Source organism: Petromyzon marinus, chromosome 22, assembly GCF_048934315.1.
Source record: "Petromyzon marinus isolate PM22_M1 ecotype Great Lakes invasive population chromosome 22, UKy_Petmar_22M1.pri1.0, whole genome shotgun sequence".
In the NCBI taxonomy this organism is placed as follows: domain Eukaryota; kingdom Metazoa; phylum Chordata; class Hyperoartia; order Petromyzontiformes; family Petromyzontidae; genus Petromyzon; species Petromyzon marinus.
This window is the reverse complement of record NC_133688.1, coordinates 9,472,291-9,491,842: the sequence shown is the minus strand read 5'-3', so window position 1 is coordinate 9,491,842 and position 19,552 is coordinate 9,472,291.

Here is a 19,552-nt window from a genome sequence, read left to right as displayed (position 1 = left end):
ATACCCTTGATTGTCGATACCAGGTGATTAGAGTTTAGTGCCGCAGAGGTGGTTTTCCAGTGAAAGGCCGCAGGATTTCAGACAAAAAACGAGCTAGTTTGTAGGTGGGGGAGTTGATAGTAGAGCCGATGGAAGGAAGGGGTGTATCTTCTCTATGTATCTTTGGTAAGCCATACAATCTTGGTGGCCTGGCCGCAGAAGGTTTCAACGAGAACTGTTTGGTTTGATCAATTAATGCGGTCCATGATGTCACTGTCATCATGGACAAAATAGAATATAACAACAAAATTCAAGAACTACTCAACGATGGCAGCTTTACAAAAATAAAAAGAGACCCCACCAACAGCCTGGTTACTAAAACCAACAAAATCATCTCTGATTCAACCGCATTAATTGATCAAACCAAACAGTTCTCGTTGAAACCTTCTGCAGGCAGGCCACCAATATTGTATGGCTTACCAAAGATACATAAAGAAGATACACCCCTTCGTCCCATCGTCTCTACTATCAACTCCCCCACCTACAAACTGGCTCGTTTTTCGTCTGAAATACTGCGGCCTTTCACTGGAAAAACCACCTCTGCGGTACTAAACTCTACTCACGTCGCATCGACAATCAAGGGTATTTCCCTGTCCCCAGACGACCTGCTTGTCAGTTTTGATGTAGTTTCCTTATTCACCAAAGTTCCTGTACCTGACACCATCGCAATCATTGAAGACTTGGTTCATCAAGGACTGCATACTGAGGTACCCCCCCCCCCCGCTGGTGAGACACTGCTTAACCAATACATACTTCACCTGGAATGGAACTTTTTACAACACAACTTAGGGCACCCCAATGGGCTCCCCCCTATCTCCAGTTGTAGCCAACGTTTTCATGGAGAAATGTGAGACTGACGCCATCCAGACTGCCACCCTACTCCCGACCTTATGGAAGAGGTACATGGATGACACGTTTGTCATCTGGCCACATGACCGGCCTGCTCTAGACCAATTCCTCGACCACATCAATTCCATACACCCAGCCATCAGATTCACCATGGAAGTCGAAAAAGATGGCAAGGTACCTTTTTTGGATGTCCTAATAAAAAGAGACCTGATGGTTCAATGAGCCACTCTGTCTACAGGAAAGCTACCCATACGGATACTTACCTTAAACCGGATTCCCACCACCATCCATCCCAGAAGAATTCCCTCATCAAGACTCTACATCATAGAGCCCAATGTATCTCCAACCAGGACCACATTGCCAGTGAACTAAAGCAGGTACACCAAGCTCTCAAGGCTAATGGTTACTCCTTTCCTGTAAAATGACTTATTGTTAGTAGCTCAGCTTATTGGAGAGTATATTGAGTTTATTGATTATATTGATGTAGTTTATATTTTAGTGTTTTATCAGTTTACTACATGGTAGTCATTATATAGTGTAGTGTATACCCAGTTACTAAATGCTAACAGCTCAGCTTATTGGAGAGTATATTGAGTACATTATTATATTGATGTAGTTTATATTTAGTTTTTTCACATCTGTTTATTGTATGGTAGTAGGGTATGTGTAGTTCTTTAGAAACTCCCTTTTTTGTTTTTCACATAATGCTCTAGCTTGATACGCGGTGGTTTGGGCTGTTGCAGTTCTTTATTATTACAATTTCCCTCCCTTTATTACTGCTAATCCTACATAATACACTAGCATAATATGACTTTCAGACCCCCCACCGCCTACACATTCCATAAGGAGTGACTAATCCCATATCTGTATTTGTCATCAATATGCTAAATTCATCTATTGACATGTAAACTCATTTGTCAAGGCACTCTCCTCCTCCCACCCAGCTTAAAATACGCTGCCAAGCATTAGCAGTGTTCATTAGGACGCTGTCTTCTCGACAGCTCCGTTTCTTCACCTGAGGAAGATTGCTTGCGTTGTGGCCGAAACATCGTGAGAATTTTAATTAATTATGTTTTATTTTTATTATTTTATTATTTCCCTTCTACATGACTTTACCGAAAGAACCAATAATATGAATCTCTGCAGTCACGAAAGCTTTAAATCGAAATTCAATACCAGTTACATTGCATGCTTTTTTTTTAGCAATGGGAGGAAATCGTCAAACCCAGAGAAAACCCATGCAGAATGGGGGAGTGAACATGCAAACTCCACACAGAAAGGCACCCGAGTCGGGCATCGAACCCAGGGCCCCTGTTGCTGCGAGGCACGCGTGTTGCCACTGCCCTGCCGCCCAATGCAATAGCGTACGCCAATGAAAGCTCCGTACCTTCCCTGAGCTGCTGTGGCGTTTTCTGAACATACAGATGGAGAAGAGTATTCGGCGGCTGCGTGAGAAAGTTCACGGGAAGGTGTCCATCGAGAAAGCGGCTGCCCTCATGCTGCACTTCCAGATGCAGCACGAGAGCGTGGCCAAGTACATCGTCCTGGCCATGGACAGAGAAGGTGAGGAACGCACCAGTCATGCTCGATGCACACCGGGCTGACAAACACACTCATTGTAGTAAAACTAAACTAACCTATTGACCCCTTTCCCGTTCCGATGACGTATGTGTACGTCATGACAGAGAAACCAGAAGTAAAAATAAAATAGCTTTATCGGTCCCGAGGCTCCCACAAGGCCACGCGGGAGGGCGTGTGGCACAGTTTGGCGTCAGCTGTGGTAGAGTTGCTGTCGTATACCTACAGTCCTCTGCAGTGAGTACAATGTATTTAAAAACAACCGTGCTACGCCTCTCAAACTAAAATTAACGCTGAGCCGCTTGCGCGTTGCGAGATTCAGAGGTGAATGAGAACGCCCCACCGCCCTGCAACTTGCAGATGTCTTGGAATGCAAAAGGCCCACTGAGCTATGTAGCTCTTTTTCAGAAGTGAGCAGGCCACAAATGATAGCTCAACGAAGTGGCTTATCATGTGGAAATTTATAGCAGTCAAATACTCAAAATGCATGTTTATTCTAAATGTGGAGGGAAAAACCGGAGGTGCTGAATAAAATCCACATGACCACGGGGAAAAGATGCAAACTCCAAATATACAGGTGTCAGGGTTGTGATCGAACCCACAATCTCCTGTAAACCGCTCACAGTTCTGCATATGTGAACATTCTTTTACATTATTCATGCTATGCTTAAATGCAGGTCATTCATATTTCCCATACGATGCATTCAACGCATGATATGACACAAATTACTGTTATTAACAATTGCACATCATTACAATTTGATTTGAAGCTTTCGTGACTGCAGGAATTACTCTTTGGTTCTTTTGGTAAAGTCACGTAGAAAGAAAATACATTAAATAATAGAATACAACGTTTCGATTGCAACACAAGCAACCGTCAGCAGGTAGAACTAAATTTGAGAGAGAGACAAAACACAGACACGGAGACACACACAGACAGACACACAAGCAGATAGAGACAACACAGAGACACACAGAGAGACGCACATAACATAGACACGCAAAGACCCAATGCCTCTGTGTCGAGGCCTTAAATTGAGAGAGGGGAGGGGGTGCAGAGAGAGGGGGGTCTGTTGGAGCAGCTGCTGGAGCAGAGAAATTAGCATGTCAATTAAAGACCCAACAAAACTGGAATATTCTAGAGAGCGTTGTGTGGAAATCCACCCCGAAGCGACCGAGGGAGAGAAAGAGCGAATGGACCTATGAGAGCCTGTTAAATTTTAGAGAGAGAAATAGGCAGTTTGAGAAAACAAAATGTAGAATGTTTTTGGAAATGTAATGCAATGCAACACAGAGAGTCGGCTAACACACAGTTAACGCATAGCCTGGTTGATTACGATCTCCAAAGATTTCTTCGGGGTGGATTTCCACACAACGCTCTCTAAAATGTACCAGTCTTGTTGGGTCTTTCATTGACATGCTAATTTCTCTAGTCCAGCAGCTGCTCCAGCAGACCCACCTCTCTCTCTGCCCCCCCCCCCCCCCTCTCTCGCTATTTAAGGCCTCGACACAGAGGCATTGGGTCTCTGTGTGTCTATATTGTGTCTCTCTCTGCTTGTGTGTCTGTCTGTGTCTCTCCGTGTCTGTGTTTTGTTTCTCTCTAAAAATTAATTCTACCTGATGACGGTTGCTTGTGTTGCAATTGAAACGTCGTATTCGATTATTTAATTTATTTTCTTTCTACGTTACTTTACCGAAAGAACCAAAGAGCATTACAATTAAATTTCGATTTAAAGCTTACGTGACTGCAAGGATTCATCTTCTTTGGTTCTTTCGGTAAAGTCACGTAGAATGAGAATAAAATTATAAATTGATAAAATAAAATAACACAATAAAATTCTCACGACGTTTCGGCCACAACACAAGCGGCCTTCATCAGGTGAAGGGACGAGACTGTCTGGAGGACAGCGCTGGAGCGAACACAGCCAAGCCCAAACCGCGACCTTTAAGCTGTGTGAGAAGAAACAGAGCGCCTTGACAAAAGAATTAGCATAGAATTTAGCATTGAAATAGCTGAGTGATTAGCTTGTAACTGGTCACAGAAATGGCTATGTTAAAGTTAAAGCCTAAACATCCACAGAGGCATCTAGTACAAATCAAACAGGATAATTTAGCATTGAAATAGCTGAGTGATTAGCTTGTGACTGGTCACAGAAATGGCTATGTTACACATCCACAGAGGCACCTAGTATAAATCAAACAGGAGAATTTAGCATTGAAATAACTGAGGGATTAGCTTGGGACTGGTCATAGAAATAGTTATGTTAAAGTCAAAGCCTACACATCTACAGAGGCACCTAGTACAAATCAAACAGGAGAATTTAGCATTGAAATAGCTGAGTGATTAGCTTGTGACTGGTCACAGAAATGGCTATGTTAAAGTCAAAGCCTACACATCCACAGAGGCACCTATTATAAATCAAACAGGAGAATTTAGAATTCAAATAACTGAGGGATTAGCTTGTGACTGGTCATAAAAATAGCTATGTTAAAGTCAAAGCCTACACATCTACAGAGGCACCTATTACATGGACGCCAAAGGGGCTGCAACAACTCGACTATCATATAGTAAACCCATATGAAAAAACCTAAGTCTAAATTACATCAATATAATAAATGTACTCAATAGATTCTTCAATAAGCTGAGCTATTAACAGTAACTGGGTATACACTAAACTATATAATGAATACTATAGTAAACCAATGAATAAACTAAAATATAAACTACCTCAATGTTATCAATAAACTCTATATATTCTCCAATCAGCTAAGCTACCAACAATAAGTCGTTATATATCACAATGCTATATGGCGAAAAAATGGGTGGATTCTTACCCTCAACTTTAGCACCACGGATAGCTACGATGCCCGTTCAGACGGACGAGTTCATCCATGGTCGGAACAGAGGAGGGGAAGATACACCCCTTCGTCCCATCGTCTCTACTATCAACTCCCCCACCAATAAACTGGCACGTTTTCTTGCTGATATACTGCGACCTTTCACTGGAAAAACCACCTCTGTGGTACTAAATTCTACTCACCTGGTATCGACAATCAAAGGCATTTCCCTGTCCCCAGACGACCTGCTTGTCAGTTTTGATGTGGTGTCCTTTTTCACCAAAGTCCCGGTACCTGACACCATCGCCATCATTGAAGACCTGGTTCATCAAGGACTGCATACTGATGTACCCCCCCTGGTGAAACATTGCTTAACCAACACATACTTCACCTGGAATGGAACTTTCTACAAACAAACTGAGGGCACCCCAATGGGCTCCCCCCTATCTCCGGTTGTAGCCAACGTATTCATGGAAAAAATTGAAACTGACGCCATCCAGACTGCCACTCTACGCCCGACCTTATGGAAGAGGTACGTGGATGACACTTTTGTCATCTGGCCACATGGCCAGCCTGCTCTAGACCAATTCCACGACCACATCAATTCCATACACCCAGCCATCAGATTTACCATGGAGGTCGAAAAAGATGGCAAACTACCCTTTTTGGATGTCTTAATTAAAAGGAGACATGATGGTTCAATGAGCCACTCTGTCTACAGAAAAGCTACCCATACAGATGCTTACTTGAAACCGGATTTCCACCACCATCCATCCCAGAAGAACTCCCTCATCAAGACTCTATACCATAGAGCCCAATGCATTTCCGACCAGGAACACATTGCCAGTGAACTCAAGCACGTACACCAGGCTCTCAGGGCTAATGGTTACTCCGACTACACAATCCGCAAAGCCATGACTCCAGTCATGAAAAAGGATCCTCTTGTGGAGCCACTCAAAACCATCACCTTACCCTACATTGCAGGGGTCACTAAAAAGATCTCCAAAATCCTGAATAAGCACAAGATCCAGGTCCGATTCAACACAGTACATAAAATCCGTGATCTGGTTCCATCTGTAAAAGATGCCGTTCCAGACATACAGTACCCGGGCGTTTACAAACTAAAGTGCCTCTGTGGTAGTAGCTACATTGGAGAAACCAAACGACATATCTCGGACCGCATCCGCGAACATAAAGCAGACTTGAAACACGGTAGAACGAACTCCTCTGCCGTGGCAGATCACTGTTATAATTCAGTGGGCTCACATGACATTGACTTCTCCAAGACGGAGGTTCTTTGCAAACCAACCGGCTACCATGAGAGATTCGTTCATGAGGCCATTCACATATACAAGCACAGAGACAATTTCAACCGAGAAGATGGATTCTGGCTTAGTAACCATTGGAAAGATGTTTTAAACCATTTCCGTTCTTAATTAATTGTATTTTACGATGACCTTCAGACCGCAGCTCTTTCGCTGGCATTGACTCTTAATACCTCTCACACCACGGTTAATGGTATGGTTTACAACATGGAGTATAACAGCGCCTCGCAGCTGTCTATCTCCCCTTCCTCCGTTCCAACCATGGATGAACTCGTCCGTCTGAACGGGCATCATAGCTATCCGTGGTGCTAAAGTTGAGGGTAAGAATCCACCCATATTTTCGCCATATAGCATTGTGATATATAACAACTTATTGTTGGTAGCTTAGCTGATTGGAGAATATATAGAGTTTATTGATAACATTGAGGTAATTTATATATTAGATTTTTATTGGTTTACTATATAGTATTCATTATATAGTGTAGTGTATACCCAGTTACTGTTAATAGCTCAGATGTGTAGGCTTTGACTTTAACATAGCCATTTCTGTGACCAGTCACAAGCTAATCACTCAGTTATTTCAATACTAAATTCTCCTGTTTGATTTGTACTAGGTGCCTCTGTGGATGTGTATTCTTTGACTTTAACATAGCAATTTTTGTGACTAGTCACAAGCTAATCACTCAGCTATTTCAATGCTAAATTCTATGCTAATTCCTTTGTCAAGGGGTGCCTCTGTGGATGTGTATGCTTTGACTTTAACATAGCCATTTCTGTGACCAGTCACAAGCTAATCACTCAGCGATTTCAATGCTAAATTCTATGCTAATTCCTTTGTCAAGGCGCTCTGTTTCATCTCACACAGCTTAAAGGTCGTGGTCTGAGCTTGGCTGTGTTCGCTCCAGCGCTGTCCTCCAAACAGTCTCGTCCCTTCACCTGATGAAGGCTGCTTGTGTTGTGGCCGAAACGTCGTGAGAATTTTATTGTGTTATTTTATTTTATCAATTCATTCTTTTATTCTCATTCTACGTGACTTTACCGAAAGAACCAAAGAAGATGAATCCTTGCAGTCACGAAAGCTTTAAATCGAAATTTAACCAAAGAAGCATAACAATTGTCAGGTGACTGGGTGGCTGTTTGGCCTGATACCATTTCAGAGCACCGAGTGAAGGAATGTTGTGTTCCTGGGTTCAAATCAAGACAACCACATGTGATCAAAGCAAGTTCTCGACTGTGTCATTTGAGAGTCTCAACTTTTTTTTACCAATAACATATTTTTGTTACTTAATTTGATATTTCAGTTTTGAGGACTAATTTATTTTGTTGTTGTATTGCTAAGAGACAAACGCCTCTCTAGCAGGGCATGCATGAAGCTTAGTTTTTTTGTTTAACAAGGTGAGAACTCAAGGAACCAGGATAGTCTCATTAAACGTGGTGGAGAGATGTTATCTCTCTCGCCTAGTATGCAGGTAGTCGTGGGTTTGATCCCATCCCTGACGTCTACATATTTCGAGTTTGCATGGTGTTTCCGTGGTCGTGTTGATTTTTCTTTAGGTCCTCCGGTTTCTTGAAATATGCGTTATTATTTGGCTGCCATAAATTTCCACATGATAAGCCACTTCGTTGAGCTATCGTTTGTTGCTATATCACAGCTCAGTAGGCCTTATCTGCTAAAATAAAAAAAAAATTTGTTTAGTTTTAGTTGAATTTGCAAGAGTGACCTGGAGAAGGCAGACCACCAAGTGTGGATAAGAGGCAATTTGAAAGGACATCAGAAGTAGTTACATTGAGTCGTTCCCTTCCAGAGTCCGGTGTCTGACGTGGAGCGATGAAACTAATTCCTGTGAATTTCGAACATAAATGTCTCCGTCTCATTGCATGAGACCAATGGCACAATTTGATTTGGGAAATTAAAACACGATTGCGTGTCTTAAAATAAATTTTAATGGAAAACTTAAACACTAAATTGCACTGACAAAAGATGAACTGGAAACCTATTTTCTCATGATATATGACCTGCTTAACTGTTCGTCATTAATGTTGCCCATATGATGCCCTTATTTATGACCACATGCACCTTTTATGTGCGTTGAATAAGGGACATTGCCCGAAACGTCACCAATTATCACTACTATAATGAGCCAAGAATGTCTGTGTTCCGTACGTGACGTCACTCCATGTCAACCAGCCCCCTCATTAATAATCATGAACAGGTTACGTCCTCCACATGGACCCCCCCTCATTAATAATCATGAGCGGGTGACCTCACTCCACATGGGGGGGGGCGAGGCGCCTCCTCCCCCCTCCTCATCGTCAACGTATAACCCTCACTACGAAGGCAGAACCCTCACGTCACGTGATCTCCGTGACGCTGTTGAGACGTAGAAGTAAAAAGGACGTCATGATGAAATGGGATTATAACCTTTAAATTAAATAAGTCTGTGTCACTGCGCCCTTACAAACTTCACACGAATTGATGCAATGAATATCACGTCGCGGTCTGATTTTCGCTTGCAAGTTTCAGATTTACTGCAGTACACCCGTCCTTGGACGGGCAAAAGGTGATGGAGCAGTCTTGGTTAAATCACGGTCACCAGCACGTCAGATGGAATGATGAGACCACCAGGAGGCAAACTCTGATGATCACCGTGCCTGCGATGGTTTGATTGGGATGATCGGCACAGCAAGATATGCAGGTGCATGTTCCTGCACTTTCCCTCATCATTTACAGTGGTGTGGACTCGGAGCTTAGCAGCCTATTGAGATACACATAAACAACGTTATACACGCTGTGAATTACAGTATATAATTAATGTGACTGTTGTGTTCAGACTTGCAGATGAATGAAAGAGACAGGCAGCTCCTCAGCAACCCTTCCATATAGGTGAGGGCTGGGAATAAAATACCTCACCCATAAAAATATCAGATGTGGTGACACGCGCCTGTCACCAATGGCTTGGAGGTGGAGTTTGTGGATCACACCAAGATGGAGCCATTGGGTACATGAGACACCCACCCGTAGAGTAATACGACAGCACCTACAATTACATGTTGAAATCCATCAGCTTATGGGACTTATTTGTATTAGAGTCCAGCAGTATTTGTTAATGAAAAAATAAATAATTTTGGGTTGCCAAATGTTATTGGAGAGTGCACTGCACCTTCAGGATGGACTTTTTTTAGTGCTACAAAGCAATGCTGTGTTGTATAGAACTGACTAGGGGGCTATGGTGGTGAGATATTAACTACCTCGCCTGGTATACAGGAGGTCGTGGGTTCGATCCTGACCCTGATGCCTTTATATTAGGAGTTTGCGTGTTCTCCCCGTGTTCTCGTGGATTTTTCTCTAGGTCCTCCGGTTTCCCCCTCCACATTTAGAAACATGCGTTTATAGTATTCGGCTATGATACATTTCATCGTGATGAGCCACTTTGTTGAGCTACCATTTGTGGCCAGGTCTCTTCTGAACAAGAGCTGCATAGCTCAATGGGCATTACCTGGTTAAATAAAAAATAAATTACAATAGTTAATTAAACCACGCACCATTGTGGAACATTGTACATGCATCGCCGTTTTTTGTCAAGTACACCACTAGCCAAGAGCCTCTCCACAAGTTGAAGTCCATGAATCATATTCGATCATACTTCACCGCTCTGGTCACTGTGGGTTGGATAAGGTGCACAGCCCTCTACTGTCCACAGCGTATAGTATAGTGTCCTTGGGTCATGGATGTCACCCATCCAAGCGATATCCAGGCTCAGCTGAGATTTGATGAGATCTGGTATTTTTTTCTGTGGAGCATTATGGATAATAATAACAAATATGCCTCTGTTTTGTTTGTCCACATGAAAGTATTTTCGGACATCAATCTGAGAACCTTCCAGACTGTCATCCAGCAGCATTTGTTAAAGCAAGCAAACTCATGTACCATCGAGTTGATTTCAAATATGTGGATTTTTACGTTTCAATACTGAAATATATTAGTAGGTTTTCTGAGACAACATACTTTATTGCTGAACTTGGATCGGTCCATTACAATGCAATTCTGGACAATGAAACTGTTTGACATTGGCAGAAAAGAGGTGGCCAGGTGACTCAGCGGCCTAATTACCAGCAGTGCACTGAGCAAATACAATTTGGATGTGGTGAATAATTGTGCTCAATTAAAATTGAATCCATGCGCAAGTGAGCAGTGGGTAAATTAATCTTTTATCGACGGTCCCTCGCCAGTGTGTAATTTTAACATTCCTTGGCCAGGCCAGTCTCCCAATATGATGACTACTATGAAAAATAAGAATAGGTTTTACCCTTTGTGGCAAAAAAGTTGTTAAGATGTTCAAACACCGAATAGATACCTTTTGCAAGGCATCACGTCTGTATTGACCACACGTACTTGAAGTGAACATGCAAACAAACTTGCTCTGGTAATATATGATGCATTGTCTTTGAAACTGATATGCCTACACCAGAGACAGCCTTCTTTATGGACTAGTATCACCAGTGTGAGACCAGAGAATCCCAAAAGGCAGACAGTACAAAGAAAATGCACGTATGAGAGCATTCATAGCTCGGGGTGAGCAGCTATATCATACCTTTTTGCCAGTAAAAAAGTATGAAAAATAAGAATAGGTTTTACCCTTTATTGCCAGAAAGGGTAAAACCTCTTATTTTTCACACTTTGATACTGACAAAAAAGGCCCCATGATATGATGACTACTGTTGACTTCCACACTATGACACGAATGTTTATCCATCTGGGAGAAATACTGGGCTGAGTCAGCCCTTGACCGGTTGTTTGTTATTCTTTCAGAACATTATGCGTCGGATCAGGATGAATGTCCCGCTGCCACCAGAGCCCAGGCAAAGGGATCCCATGCAGGATTTCGACGTTCAGGTTGTTAATTACATCACTGTGGAAAGTCAACTCCAGCAGCACATGGCCGTGGCATATAATGAATAGCTTTGAGGTGATCTGTGCCAACAGATAACACGTTAAACAAGTCAATCTAGCGTGAAAATGGACACTTAATTAATAATATGAAGAGCCCAGTCGCTGTGGCAAACATTATAAAAGCACAATTAGAAGATATATTGGAAAAGAAGCAAAAATATATAAAAGGTGACGAAAATATATTTTTTTAATGTAGGAATGTCAATACATATGTTGGCATAAATGTAGGCTTGTAAAAAACGACACTTTCATAAAAATGTAAGGTTTATTTAATGAAATTCTGGCACAGATGTTAACTACCTCGCCTGGTATACAGGAGTCGCGGTTCAATCCCGATACTGACGCGTGTATATTTGGAGTTTGCATGTTCTCCCGTGGATTTTTTTCTCCGGGTCCTCCGGGTTTTCTCTCCACCTTTAGAAACATTGGTTTCGATTATTTGGCTTCTATAAATGTACATGTGACAAGCCACTTCGTTGAGCTATCATTTGTGGCCAGGTTGCATCTGAAAAATAGCTATATAACTCAGTGGGCCTTTTTTGGTAAAACATGTTTTTGTGTAGTTGGGATTGTACCAGAGCAGATAGAATTTCCCCAACTAAACTCATGCAGTCACTGAATTTGTTTCGTCAGGATTGCGTCTGTTCGAATAGACCACCCCCTCCCCCCCACGACCGGTACAATGCAGAGCGCTTGTGTTTCACCTACGTAGACGGCATTCAACGGGCTACGCGTGCTGGAGCTGACCGAGCAGAGCCTCAACATGTTCGAAAACCTGGCGAACAATGAGCTTCCGCACGATGACTGCCAGTTTGCGTTGCAGCGTCTGCGACAGCGTGTGGTGGAGACGCGTGCCACAGCGGAAAATGGTCTGAACTTTAATTCCATCACGAGACTCATCTGCACCATGCTTTAACTCGCCTATAAATGTATGTTGAACTTCTTTTGCACCATATGAAGCCAACTATGCTCATCGTATGTGCGGGGGAAGGACAACAAACTAAACACAAAAAGCAGTTAAAAAAAGTTTCCAATCGAGATGATTTAAGAGCGCATAGCTCCAGTGGCTTCCGTATATCGGAAGCAAGAGCATTCCAGACGGTTGTAGAAGCGCATCTGAAAGCGTGCAATGCAGTGACCGTATTTGTTCGATGGCCAGCCAAAAGCCACTGCGACGAAATCAGCAAGGTATTGTGGTTCATTTGTGGCAAGCACTTTGTGTGTAATGAGTGTGACTGCATCACCCCAATCTTCAGATCTCTTCACTGGCTGCCAAGCCACTGCCAGACCAGCTACAAGGCTGCCCTCACCGTTTCAAGATCAATCATGAATTGATTCCCAATTGTCTTATTTGTCATCTTCTCCAGTAAATCTCACCCACTCTGTCGCTTCTTCTCCTTTGTTGCCTCCACTGTCTAGAAGTAAATCCACCTGCCACCCACACTGCTCACTCCACTTCTTTTCAAATCTTTCATCGTCACTGAACTAATTTTCCCTTTTTTCCCCTCACGTATTATATACTAGTCTTTCCCTCGAAGCCCATACCTTAGGTCAGGGGTGGGGAACGTCCGGCCCTAGGGCCGTATGAGGCCCGCGAAATCATTTGGCCTCTGACCCTGCCAAGGCAACCGCAGGCGGGACTCGAAATTCAATAAATCTAGGAGCAAACCTGGAAAAGCAGTTGCGAGTAGCAACATCATCAATACCGGCTAACATCATCACACGCCTCACCAAAGAGAAGCAGTTCCAGCCATCACATTAGGGGCGAGTTAATTCAATGTATGACCAAATATAACAGGCTAATTTTTAAGTTGATAATTTTGAATGGCCCGCGAATGATGTTATAAATATACAAATGGCCCTTGGCAGAAAAAAGGTAACCCACCCCTGCCTTAGGTGAACGCAAATAATGAGTGTGCAGTGAGTTGGAACCTTGCCTCATATAAATTAGCTCGAGTAGGATTTGCAGTTCCATTTATAAGGTGCTTGCCTCAGAAACTCGCATCTTCCATCTCATCTCAATCATTCCAATACTTAACTTTATTTTTAGCCCAGGGGAGCCCCTGATGGCAGCTGTCCCCATATGGCACAAGGTGAACACAGCCCCAGGCTGCAAGTGGGTAGTAGTTTGCCAGTTGCCCGAAATGTTTCTATGGGTTTTATCAATTGGGTAATTTGCAAATATTTGTATTTATTTGAAGCATGACCCTAGTGCACGTGGCCTACTCTTTTTCCTAATCGCGTCACGGGATTTGTCACATCCACTGTGGAGCATACGGCATATATTTTCTGGTAATACACCCACGGCATTAACCAGGGTGGCCACGGGGATGAATCGTGAACCTTGCCAACGAGCGGCAATGCCACCGCCAACAACAACTTCTGTTGCTTCCACCGTTGCTGATCGGGGTGTGGATCATTCGTTGTCTTTGCTGTGCAGGTATCCCAGTGCAGGAGCTGCAACAGGAAGTACCAGCCAGTGCCACGGGACAGGGAGTGGGGGAGTGGAGCGCTCTTGAACTGCACAAACTGCGATAACACCTTCAGGTTGACGGCGATAAAAGGGACAGCTTGTATGTGTGTATTGATGCATTGATTCGCAAAGTTTACGTGAGTGTGCGCGTGTGCGCATGAGATCCGGTGTTTTATAAATAAAAAATGTATATCGTAATACGAGAGGAGCAAACCATTTAAAAGAATGTCACCACTCAAATACATTTGCATAGTGATGTAGAGTATAAAGTGGGGGGTGGGGGGGGGTGAAAGCGAACTGAGAGCAAATCCTCTGGAACCACAAAAGCCGTGTTGAGGACAGATAGTGGCAGCAGGCAAGGAATGAAACGCATCTCAGAGAGCGTCCACTGCGGAGATGGAGCGACGACATCGGCTCGCGCACAGGTGCTCGTGTTCGGTGGATTATTAAATTGTTTGGGGGAGGCCTTCATCCGGCAGTGGATTGAACATGGCTGCTGATGAGAACGGAAATAATTGAAAATAATTAGCGCAATGTATTTTGTATACGATTACGAAAGTAGTAAATAAAGAGCATTATCAAAATAAACAACATATTAACAATGAAGACGTATCAAATAAACCTTCTGAAGTGATCACAAGCATGGAACAAATCGATGGGGTCGTCAAGACCTTCCCCAAGCATCGCACGTCTTCTGATGCCCTGGGCGCTCATGGTTCAGAAGGCCTTACCAACTATATATTGTTTTAAACTGCCTCTAATTTGTCCTGCTGTCGTGTTTTTGTATTATTTGTGGTTGTAACGTTCTGATCCGCCCCTAACTGGACGTCTGTGAAAAAGAGCTTCATAGCTCATGGGATTCCTCCAGTATAAATCAATATTCTGCTTGTTTGTGAGCAGCGGCTGGGGACAGATGGGCGTGCCCACATCGCCGTGCCACCGGTGCCAGGCGGCGTGTGGCCCACGCGTGCAGCGCCCCGACACGCACAGCGCTGCGCGCCCTTCCGGGCAGCAGCTCAGCTGCATGGCCGAGGACTGCTACAACCCCAGGGTGAGCGCAGCTGGAGGGCCACAGCGCCACTCCGCCGACTCTCGCGATCGCCAGCCACGAGCATTAATAAGCGACGATCCAATTCACTCTGTCTCGCAGACCCGCAGGAGTTTTGCGGGGGGGAGTGGGAGGGGGGTGATGTTGCTGTGCATTTCTCCCAATGAGTGGCTTTTGCAGACAATTTGCACAATTTGGACCGTGACGCCGACATTCCCTCCCATCGTCTCTTTCCCAAGATCTTGTAACCTCGCTCAATGCAATAAATATATTGTGTGGTTTTTCAACTTCAGGAGTGTTGTTTGTTGATGGCCGATGGGCATTTTGGGCCTGTGCTAAGCAACTGTGGTAGAAAAAAGATTTGGCCAAGGCAGCATATTGTTCCGGGAGTAGTTACCGACAGCATCCCGATGAAGAAATTAACACTGCACTAAAGCGCGTGAGTGAATCGACATAATTCTCTGATCCGTTCTCTATACCGCTATCGTTTTATCAGCATATTAACATAAACCTCACTTTAAGACATCATGACATGCATAAATAACCAACCCAATAAGTTTTGTTGCTGTAATTGTTTGGGTGGAGCAGTACAGTAGCATTTAACACGTACCACTGATGAAAACCCCGTGACCTTAAGTTTGATTCTCAGCCAAGGCTAACGTGAGCGACACTTGAACCAATCCTATTTAGTTTGTTGTCCTACCCCCGCACCCCCGTTTAGCACGTTCTCTACGTATGGTGTGAAAGAAGTTCAACATACATATTCATTGGGTAACAATGATTACGATGACAAGTCTTGGCAGATGGTTGACGTTGGATGACGATCATTTTATTCATAAAAAATATATTTTATTCCACATCCTCCCTCGCATCGTACATTGCAATATTTTGACACTCCGGGCAGCAGTTCCAAGGGGCATCTAAGGTATCGGGCATTACACGTGCTCTTGTAATTGTTTTGATTTTAACCGTGTTTTTGACTTTTTGTGTTTATTCACATAAACAGTGATGCGCACGAGGTGAAAAATGTTACGAAAAAAAAGTATTTACAGTCGGCATGTGAGACGTGATAACAATGGCTCTTTCATGCATCATGCTATCGTGCTGTGTAGTCAGAGGGAAATTCAGTAGGTACCTTGAAACACGCCGTAATTGTTTCTGAGGTGGGGTGGTTTATTTTAATTGTATCGGTTAGTGGAGGTCCACTGGCCAACTGGAGGGCATTTACTCTACAGTGGCTAATCTGTATGCTTGGCTGTACGTTTGTTTCTGTAATCTCCACGAAATTCAATTAACAAGGAGTCATTTTAAAACTAAAGTAGTTTATATTATATTAAAACAATACAAATACTTTTTACCTGATAAATCTTCTAATTTGGCGTTTCAGGCCCCTCGGACTGCTTAGCTGCTCTATCATTTACAATAGCTTGGCATGTGATGGCAAGCTCTTGTAAATTCGTACAATAGATAAGGTTATAGAGGGCGGGGTGGCACAGAGAGCTGTTGAAACTTAATGGCTTCTCTTTAGTCTCCAATAAAACCACCTCCATAACAAGGATCAACAACTTATATACAGCACATCATATCTATTTGATTTGTAAAATCAAATACACTTGTATGTACGTGTAGCGCAGGGACGTACGGTCAGGGGAGGCACAGCCTCACCTGTCATACTCCAATGAGAATAGCTGTTACGAAAAAAAAGAATAATCAAATAAAAATGTACATTTTCCCACTGATCTGTGTTATAAATGTAATTTCTGTACAATTCCAAACATTTTTTATAGTCAAAGTCGCCAAATTTGCGGAGCTCCGCTGCAAATACAGGAAGAGACGAGAGGTGAGGCAGCGACGCGCTCAGCCTCCCCTCTGATTGCGCAACCCCTGTTCTGTAATGCTGCGTGTTTTCATAAGGCGAATTGGATATAATTCTATGAATGTATTAGGGAACACATTTTTATAACGCGCATACGAATTGGTTATAAAGCAATCGAGTGAACAGAACTACGTTGCGCGAGTAGGAACAAGCAGTTGTAAGGCGACCTCGGTGTAGCATCACACAAGGTGGGATGCTGCTGGATGCTCTTGATGCTACCCACACGCCTCAGTCTTTGTTCAGGCTGCGTACGCACATCACGTGTTATCGCAGACATTGCTTTACCCTATATTATGCAGGGTGCTTCAACATTTTTTTAACACTTATATGGGACTATCGTTTTTAATGGAAAAAGAACGGATAATACACTGTAACATGATAAAGAAATGTATGTTAATAGCTGCAAAAAGTCAAAGAGTCTCCGCTTGTTCGCCATCATTGTCAACACATGCCTGGAATCTTCTCTAGGTGGTCTCCAGAGCCCGGAGGCACATTTCTTGTGGTATTGTTGCACATTCTCACAAGTATTAAAACAATTTAAGCACCCCGTACATTATTGTAACGCGATTTTCCACAACGCGGTGTTCTTCAGGAACGCAACTACCGCGTTATAGGAGAATAGAACTGTATAATCATGCAGGGTCTCGAACTCAGGACACTAGAGGTCGACTAAATTTAAGCTCGATTTCAATTTCGAAGGAATATTTTAAAAAGCCATTCAATATAAAACTGCTACATCTTCCGTGTCGCTTCACAATGAGTTTATGGATAGGAAAGGGGTAGGGGCAAAACCATTTCTGCTCGGGGTCACCAAATAGGCCAGCACCACCTGAAACCACTGCCTGAATGTGCCACGAGGAGACGTTTCAATGTCTTGCGCTCGCAGTCTCAGTCTCGCATACTAGACATGAAGCTCATGGTCCACCCTAAACTGTATCCACTGCACAAACCACGGTAGTAGATGCGGATACCTGATGCACAAGTGGAAAATTAAAAACTCCCCAGTAGTGTGTGACTGTGGTCATCCAGAACAGACCGTACAGCATATAACGACGCAACGCCCGATCCACAAATACGAAAGAGACATCACAGTGATGATACACTCCACTGCTCTTGGCGCGGTTGTCTGGCTTGACCACCTGAATGTGAGATTGCAGTTGTTGCTCTGCGTCTACATTAGCCATGCGAAAGAAGATGAAGACCCATCGCCCAGCTTGAGGGCGGGGTGGGGTCTAAATCAGGAATTCACCATAAAAACACATGATTTCAGTAAAACAAATCCATATGATCGCGCAAGTGCGTGTCACATAACGGCATATCAAACACAATGTGACAACGAACTCACCTGCGATATAGCAAACTCAAGGTATCCGTGTGCTACCGATTTTGTCTTTATAGTACTGTATTCGCTATTCATGGTTTCCTGCTGCAACAAAAAATGTTACAGCAATTGTTTTTACCTTTAGCTGGATCCAAGATAATGGATGGAGTGATGATGCAGTGGTTCATGCACTGCGACATCTGAGTTTGATTCCTGGCCATGGCTGACATCGGTGACATCTGAACAGATCCTGTACCCCCCCCAACCCATACCGAGCAGCATGGTAAAGTATGGTCGAACAATAAAAATGACCGACACGGTGTGTGGAGGCCCTTGTGCAGCAGTGGACTCGCAAATGAGCTGTAAGGTTTGCTTTTGTAAATGAAAGTGTATTTTGGCATAAACTGAAAAATCTGAGTCTTGCTGCTCCAAACGAGCATGGGGTGCAATGCCATTCTGTATGCAGCTCTCAGCAAGGTGGTCAATATTCCACATTCCTTTGGGAGGGAGAAACTCGATGTAACCACCACTTCTGCCCCGCCCACTCTCGTCCTAGGCTCTGTGTTCGATGTGTTCAATACTCACGTGGGTCTCATTCCTTTGACATTTCATGGTGCTGTTTGTTGCTGGACGCTTGGCGTCTTTGGGACTCTGCTCAGATCAACTTGAATATTTTGATTGTGTGGAATAACCTCCAATATTTGCAATTAATCAATTACACTAATATTCGATTCTGAAGATTGCAATTTAACCGCACTGTATAGCAGCACTTTCAAAACAATTTTGCAATATGACCCTATTTGAATACAAAATTCCTATTAAACTGACAATAACCATAATTTAAAAACATTTCAAGTGACAGGATATTCTGTACGTTCATTTTGTGTCGGTATTATAGAACAACAAATATGAATTTTTTTTATAAAGAAATGAAGCAATAATTTGGACTCACCAGGTCGAGTGTCGAGACGCGTGTTGCTTGAGGCATGCGACACAGCTTCTCAAAATCTTGCGGTGTGGCTGACATTGCACATCCCACCTTCAGCGGTCACATCCAAAGTCAGTGCGCTCACTCACGTGTACACTACATGCTTGCAAAGGGCACCATCGGTTTCGAGGCACGCGTTAAGATGTCGGGGTTTGCGGATTCTCTCTTTTCCGTGAGAAAAAAAAACGTATCACGTGACATTTCAACGAGTTGTTTCGTTTCAGCCGCGGTCACATCCATTGTTTTAGGCTGGGCATTGAAATGGG